Here is a 9,292-nt window from a genome sequence, read left to right on the forward strand (position 1 = left end):
CAAAACAATAATTTTCAACCTCTCATCTTGTGTGTTCTCTTCTAGGATTTGTGTGTGTGTGTGTGTGTGTGCTTGCAAGAGCTCAAGTTCTCTTCCTCCCTACATCTTTTCAATGTTAACCCCAAGTTAACATTCCCCCTCCCGGTTCTAGGTCCATCCTCAGACCTAGGTAGCTAATGTTGGTGGTGTGAGGCCTGAGAGTAAATTAATAGGAGAGTTTTTTTATGATGAAGGTACTAAGCCTGGAAATTGGTGATGCTAGGCAATGGTGTGTGATTGGAGAGTCGATGTTAAGGGTACAAATGTTAATGCAAATGAAGAAAAACAAGTAAGGGTTCATAATTCATGTACTTGAATGGTGCAAGCACCTACTTACCTATATGCTTCACAAAATATAACATCATGAAGTGCAAGAAAGAGTTGATGGGGAGGGCATTCAATGTCGAGGATCAAAGTATTATTCAAGTTGCATGGTGTTTGTGTATAGTTAGTGCATGAGTGTTGCACAACTCTGATGCATATATCCTCCATCCTTCTTCTTTTAAAAAAAATGAGTTGACTTAAACTCTTATGAGTGTCTCTCTAACATATGTGAATTGACTTAGACTCTTATGTGAGTCTCTCTAGTATATGCAACCCGACTTAGACTCTTATTATACAAATGTCTCCAACACACATGACTTGACTTAGACTCCTATGTGTGTCTCTCCATCACATGTGAGTTGGACTTAAAAGAAGTTTGTGAGATAATGGTTATTAACCAATAGTAATGCACATATTATTATTTTAACTAATAGTAAAACATATCTTACTATTAAGTTTATTATTTACGAATAGTAATGCACATAACCAACAGGAAAACATAACTTATAGAACTCTATTGAGCATAACCAACATCAAAACATTACTAACCTCCATTTTTGTTCTTTGTTGCTTCTCTATATTGGCTCTGTGTTGTCTCTTTGTTGCTTCTTTCCTTGATAGAAAGATTAATGAAGAGGGAAATGGTTTGTTGGCTCCAAATGGCACCAAAAAATCAAATCACTCTTCATTCTCTAGCTTTGCAGGCAATGAGCAAGTGCAATAGAATAGGAGGGAAATACAAACAGTTTGGAGATGCAAATTTGAAAGTAGAAGAAGAAATGAGCTATGGAAAGAAGAAATGACCTAAAGAGAAGAAGAAGCTCTATCACAAAAAAGGAAAATTTGAAATGCACTATTCTCTAAAATAATAAATCTAAACACATTCTTATAATCTTAAAAAATGTCTATCCTCTTGAAATCTCTATAAAAAAACATAAAAAATGCACCAAAATGTAGATAAAGCACGGATCTACGTACTTGTAAAAAGAAATTATGAAATACAAAGTACAAATCAAGATATTCCATTTTTAAGATAAAATCCTTCTAGAATCACGAAATGATTGTTTCTTCTGTCACATCAATGAATTTGGGCATTGAAGAATGCCATATCTTTTGAGATATTCAAAACCAGCTCAAATAAAAAAATAGTTTTTGAGATATTCGAGTTCTCAGCAGGACTGTACAGTTCTTGGACAGTCAATAAAATAATAAGTGAATCTATTATAAAACTAATATTTTGAGATGTACAAGATTCAAAAAGAGAAGAGAGAGGAGCAATATTATAACATTATTTTTGCAATTTTTCTTGATTCATGCAAGAGAGAGAAAGCCCTTAGAGGGTCAGTTTGTGAGTCCAAATTTTTGCTAATGTTAGAAAGAGATATTGAGGTTGATGAGTGTTGGTGTGCTTTGCTAAAATTGGGTAGGGAGAAATCTCCTAGTTGGGATGGTCTCTCAACAACTGAGTTCTTCATAGCCTTTTGGCCTTCATTAAAAGAGGTGGTGGCTAACATCTGCAAGAAAGCTTTTAAATTGGGTCTTTGGGACAAGGTCTTTAAAGGAATTATGAAACTCATCCCTAGGCTGCTTGTAGTAGGTTTGGGCATTGGAGGCCTATTACTTTATTACTGTGATGTACAAAATTCTAGCTAAGGTGATTGCCCTCATAATCACTCATGTGTTGCAAGAGGTTGTCTCAAAAACAGCATGGCTTTATCAAAGGCAGGTCGATTTATGATAATATTTTTACTGCTCTACTAGATAGAGATGTGGCCATTAAAACTCAGCAGAAATGTATTATGATGCAATTGGAGTTAGAGAAAGCTTATGATAGGATACATTGGTCATTCATTGCTAGGGTGATGGAAAAAAATGGGATTTGGAGTTAAAATCGCTACATGCATTTATACTCTGTCCTTGGGTGGATATTCGAAAGTGCTTCTTAATGGAAGAGTTGTAGGGAGATTTGAGATCAACAAGTCAGTCAGACAAGGTTGCCCATTAGTCCCCCTACTTTTTTCTATTGCCTCTCACCCTTTAATTTTGTCATTAGAAGATTACATGTGTAAAACTCAAGCACAGTGAGCAACTGGTAATTCAATGTTTTGCTAATGACTCTTTGTTTTTCTTAAAGGTTGAGAAAAACAATGTGAGATGGGCCCTAGAAATTGTACAGGAGTAACATAAGCCTGACTGAAGACAATGATTTGGATCTTCAAAGGTGGGGATGTTGTTGAGAGAGGGAGAGAGATGAGACAAGAGACACCACATACGCTCCACATAAATGAATCATATTAGTCACAAGTCACATATATATAGGCAAGACCTAGAGTGAGTTAGGGCTAGCTATATATAGCTCCAACACCCCCACTCAAATAAAGGTCTCCAGCTTCTGCGAGTAAAAAAACCCTTGGGAGCACAAGGGAAAAACCCGAGCTCCTACATATAAATGTACAATGCCACCTTAAAGTCCATGTGCAATGTGCTTCTATATACAAAGTACAAAGAATAAACGTGCATGATGTGAAGTAATGTGTGAAGTGTCCTAAAGTCTATAGGCTATGTACAAGTCTAGACAAAATTGACATGATGTGAGATGTGCTAATCTCCAAACAGAGAGGCTGCGGCAACTCCAAGTTCTGGTCGCAAAAGTGTAAACCAAGCTTCATGGAGTCCTTTGGTGAGAATGTCTGCAATCATTTGATCAGTTGAATAATGTTCTACCATTATTACTCCTTTCCTTACTTCATGTCGAACATAGTGATAATGAACTGCAATATGCTTGGACTTGCTATGTTGCACGTAGTGCTTCGCTAGACTAATAGCACTTTGGTTGTCACATCTAAGAGGAATGCTTGAGGAAGGAGAATTACCAGTATCAGCAGCAAGCAATTGTTGAAGGCAAACCAATTCACGAGCTGCTAAAGATGCAGCTACATATTCAGACTCTGTAGTAGAAACTGCAATACAGGGTTGTTTCTTGCTAGCCCAAGATACCAAACAGCCATTGATAAAGAAGCAATTACCACTGGTGGATTGCATGGACAAGTTAGAGCTTGCCCAATCAGCATTTGAATAACCCAAAAGATTAAGAGAAATTGATGAAGATATGTCTTCTTGACGGAGATATACAAGTCTGAAATCTGCAGTGCCCTTCAAGTACTTCAAAACACGTTTAGCTTGAGACCAATGTCTTGTAGATGGAGAGGACAAGTATTGTCCTAACAGATTTGCTACAAACAGAATATTAAGAAACGAGTGCTCATGCCCACAAATTGAAGACAACCAACAAGATTAGCATAGGGTTGATTTAAAGCTAATGATTCAGCCTCAATATTTGCAGAAGTACTCCTAGTAGAGCTTGCAAGACAAGGAGTGTTTGCCGAATGTGCAGTAGCCAATCCCCACAATATCTTGCATAAACTTTGTTTGACGAAGAAGAAAAATACCATTATGACGATACCTTTGAACTTGAATACCAAGGCATGAATGGATGTCGCCAAATCCACCATATCAAAAGTTGAGGATAAAACCTTTTTTACTTGTTGCATGAAAGATAGATTATTAGACACAAGTATAGTGTCATCAACATAAAGAGCCACATAGATCTTTGATTCTGTAAAGTATCTTTAATTGGGTACAAAAGGCATCCTTCATTGGGGGTGCAATGTGCATTGTATGCATGCTATCAATTATATGTATCTTAATCTTAGAACACACATCTATGCATTCGTCTTGTCGTGATGCTAAAGGTTTAGCAAGGATTAATATTTATGGTTATGCAAGTATCCAAATAAAATAATGCATGGTCTAAAAACTTTCAGTCATCCTTTGCATTTAGCATAAATCGTCATGGATATCTTTATTTTCTAAAGTTAAAACAATAAACTACGTATATGATGATCATCCTTCATTGGGGGTGCAATGTGCATTGTATGCATGCTATCAATTATATGTATTTTAATCTTAGAACACACATTCATGCATTCGTCTTGTCGTGATGCTAAAGGTTTAGCAAGGATTAATATTTATGGTTATGTAAGTATCCAAATAAAATAATTCATGGTCTAAAAACTTTCAGTCATCCTTTGTATTTAGCATGAATCATCATGGATATCTTTATTTTCTAAAGTTAAAACAATAAACTACGTATATGATTATCATCCTTCATTGGGGGTGCAATGTGCATTGTATGCATGCTATCAATTATATGTATCTTAATCTTAGAACACATATTCATGCATTCGTCTTGTCATGATGCTAAAGGTTTAGCAAGGATTAATATTTATGGTTATGTAAGTATCCAAATAAAATAATTCATGGTTTAAAAACTTTCAGTCATCCTTTGCATTTAGCATGAATCGTCATGGATATCTTTATTTTCTAAAGTTAAAATAATAAACTACGTATATGATGATTATCCTTCATTGGGGGTGCAACGTGCATTGTATGCATGCTATCAATGATATGTATCTTAATCTTAGAACACACATTCATGCATTCGTCTTGTCATGATGCTAAAGGTTTAGCAAGGATTAATATTTATGGTTATGTAAGTATCAAAATAAAATAATTCATGGTTTAAAAACTTTCAGTCATCCTTTGCATTTAGCATGAATCGTCATGGCTTATTTTCTAAAGTGAAAACAATAAACTACGTATATGATGATCTTTTGAGTTTGTGAACACGTTAATGAAATCCTTTCTCATTGTAAAAACTGATTGTACAAATTACCCTACATATTAGAACTGTGGATGAAATTCTCCATATATGAATGCTGACATTGGAAATAACAACAGCTATGGTAATGTCCGAAATCAGAGTGTATGAAAGATCACGCCTAATGAAGCTGTAGAGACGTCAAATTGGTCTAGATAGTAGAACTGTGGGTGCAATCTCTGAGAAGGTAGACAGAATGAGCATGTCAAATCTTGGTCCTACGGAGTTTAATGGTGTTGGCACATTTTCTCCTTTCACCTCCACTGGTATGTTCTCATAAGCATCAAAGTGGACGACGTGCATATCTACTGCATCTGCTTTGACCGCAATATCTGGCTCAGTAGGATTTAGAATTGACATGCTGATTCTGCCCATTGCCCAACTTCGGCCGTGACCTTCATACAAACTCTAATTGCGGGCATTACCATAGTTGTTTGTTATTTCCAATGTTAGCATTCATATATGGAGAGTTTCGTCCATAGTTATGATTGCAAGCCTCATTGTTTTTGTAGTCAGACCTTGCAAGATAGTTTTGAAGTAGTTTTGTGTTATGTGATGATCTTTTGTGTTTGTCAAGATAGTTTTGAAGTAGTTTGTCTGCTGATGTATGTTTTGTAATACGTGAGTGAGTTTGTTGTTTTTTCATTTGTGTATTCATTGTTATATGCTTGCTTGAATAGGTTATTTGAGATGGAGGACAATGTTGGATCCAGTGATACCTCCAATAAAGTCCAAATTCCAAATAGTAGGAAAAAAAAGACACCTGGGGATAGAGTGGCAATATGCAATTAACGTCGGTGATCGATTCATAGATTGGGAGTGTAAGCTATGCCACGCAGTAAAATCAGGTGGGGCACCTCGACTAAGAGAACACTTTTTATGCAGAGCGAAGAAAAAGTCATGTACCCACCCCTCTGCACCTGGAGTGGCCAAACGCATAAGAGAAGAAATTCAAAAGAAAGATGCAAGAAAATATTACACTCCTACCGTTAATGTATCAAGGCAGCAAGAACACTGTTGTTCTAATCATCAAACTCCGGCTACATCGCCTGCTTGTACTCCGAACGTCAATGTGCAACCAGAAAGTAATCTACCTAGTGCATCTTCCTGCAAGCGGAACTTTGACGTAGGAAATATACCCATGCGTCAAACTTCATTGCAAGAAAGCCTACGTCAAGGTCGACTCAATAATGCACAACTCGCCCTTGCTGAAGCGATTTACTTTTTTGGGAGTGCTATGATGATGGTGATGGACAGTGAGCATTGGAAGAGAGCATGGAAGAAAATTGGTGAGTTTGGACCAGGGTTTTCACCGCCTACATACCATGCTATGCGAAATGATCTATTAGAGAAATGTTATGCGCAAGTAAAAGAACGTGTACAAAGAATAATTCTTAGCAATATAGATCTTTCTGGATGTAGTATAGTAAGTGATGGACGGTCCAATGTACAAAGAAATCCATTAATTAATATAATGGTTATTTCACCTAGAGGTGAGACTTTCATCCGTGCCGTGGATTCTGCTGGTTCAATCAAAACTAGGGCTTACATTGCTCAAGTCATTGGCTCTGTGATAGAGGAAGTGGGTGCCAAAAATGTAGTCGAAATCGTCATGGTGGATAATGCAAAGAATTGAAAAAATCATCCAAAATCCTAAAGCGGCACTATCCACATGTTTTTTCGGTAAGCTGTAATACTCATAGTTTGAATCTTATATTAAAAGATTGGTATAAAAGTGATGATACCAAATGGTTTGCCTCAATCGTCGACACTGCTCGCCAGCTTGTGAGATTCATGCTCAAGAGACAGAGAGTGTTAGATATTTTTTGACCTCGCATGTATGTTAAAGCTTCCAGCGGAGATGAGGTTTTGCACTCACTTTTACACTTTTGAGTCTCTTCTTCGAAATAAAGATGCAGTTTGCGAAACATTTACATGCATGACATTTCATTGACTGGGAGAGCACTCAACCTAAAAAAGTGAAAGAGAAAATCAAATTCTTCAAGGCAGCGCTTACGAGAAGAAGTTGGTGGAACAGTGTGATGGATGCATACCATGTAATGATGCCTGTTATGTATGCCATGCGAAATCTTGATCAAAGAGCACCTAATCTCGGGAAAGCATGGATGCAATGGTGGACTGTCCAGCAGAGTTTGGAGTGTCCTGAGAAATTAGAGCATTCAGTGGTGGAAAAGCAATGGCGTGTACCATTCTCCAGTAGACAAAGAAAAGTCCTATTGAAGTACTTCCATGCTAGATAGATTGGAGCACATTCACCACTACACAGTGCTGCTTACATGCTAGATCCTGAATACTAGAATACGGATTTGATGTCCAACGTTGAGGTGGTTCAAGATTTTTATAAAGTGGTAAACACTTTTTATAATAATGTTGATGATCGTGTAAAGTGCATAAAGGAGATGACCGTGCCCAGATGGATGTACGATTGTGATGATGTAGTAGACAAGAACTTTGATGTTGGACGTACATCGTGCACTAGCCTTGAGATAGAAGACAATTTGGACATTGACTTAGATGAGCTTAATTTAGCAGACGAGAGGGTAAACGGTGAAATAATTTTGGAGCAAGATACTGACATAGAGGAAGAAGCCATTTCATTAATTTCATAAAAAATACTTGTACAAATGATTGTATTTGGAGAAATTATCAATAGAAAAGTAGGATTTATGTCTTTCTTAGCTTTCATCTTGAAATAAATTACGAATTGCACTAGGAGTTGCATCTAAAGGTCCTGGTGGTTTATATTCGCTAGCCATGCCGAACACTGTATAAATACCTTGATTTATTGGGACACTGCACAATGCACATGTGGAAATACTTTGCATGTGCCTCACTAAACATATTAAGTGGTAGTAGTGTCCACAGGGCAGTATATACTGGCCGCTCCACCCATCGAATACTTTGTAACATACAGGACACTAGTAGCCTCAACAAAAACTCCCACAAGATCAGGATGTACCAAAAAATGAGAGATGTGGTTCCCTTGGTGCACAGGAGCTATACGCGAAGAGAGGGTCTGTACATCTTGGCTGATCTTTGTGAGCTGCTCTTGAATCCCTCTATTGGCCGAGAAAGGAGTTGACGCTTGAGATAATCGTACAGCTTCTTTCTCCTTCTCTGCTAGCTGTGCCCCTAAGCTTTCTTTGACTTTGTTTAACTCCAATCCAGCGCTCTCCACCATGAGAGCAAGTTCCTCCCTTGTGAATGTTACTGTCTCTTCACGTATATCGTGGGTGTTGACAGTGGCCTCTCTGGAGGCGAAATCCACTAGAGTTTCTAGGATAAATTGTGCATATAGCATCTTAGCAAAATAGAGTGGAGTGTCGGCGTTATGGAGAGGACGACCGTACACCTCCAAGAAAATGCGCTCGGCATTGATTTTGATATCATTAAGAGTGCAACGCAAAACCTTCCATCTTCCCTTCTTAATCTCGCCATCTAGACATGGCCATATTTCCTTGATCATCTCTGTGGTTATGCGTTTATTTATATCTTTCCATTCGGCATTAATTTTGATATCATTATGAGTGCAACGCGAAACCTTCCATCTTCCCTTCTTAATCTCGCCATCTAGACATGACCATATTTCCTTGATCATCTCTGTGGTTATGCGTTTATTTATGTCTTTCCATTGGGCATAAGTAGGATTTGTCCATTTCGACAACCTACATGCTGTTCTCATAGCTTCGCGGGCTGTCAGTCCATGTGCAAGGGCCTTCATTCGCTCATATGCCTTCTTGGCTAACTCTTGATGCTCGTTTGCTTGTGCTTCTGCCATATCTGCATGAACGTAAATGACTTTAGGATTTTAATGAACTATAAAGATCAATGTAAGATAAATTGACCATAACCCTCAAAAACTTAAAGTTTAACACCACGAGATGAGATATGAATTGCAAAGACTCAATGAGAAATATCCACTTGACTCAAAGAATATTTCAAACAATGCACGCACATCAAATTTTGAAGAGAAAACATAAACTTAAACACCACAAGAGGAGAGAGAGATTGCAAAGACTCAATGAGAAAATATTTCAAACAGTGCGCACATATCAAATTTTGAAGAGAGACAAACAAAGAGCCATTCTTGAAACTAAATCTCCTGATACTGTTAAATTACAAAATTGGGGTGAATGACACCGATAGCTCTACAAGAGGATGTTGTGCCCTCGCCAGGTCAGTATTTAG

This window comes from Cibotium barometz, chromosome 22 (genome assembly GCF_041138505.1).
Source record: "Cibotium barometz isolate CiBa-2024 chromosome 22, ASM4113850v1, whole genome shotgun sequence".
NCBI lineage: Eukaryota > Viridiplantae > Streptophyta > Polypodiopsida > Cyatheales > Cibotiaceae > Cibotium > Cibotium barometz.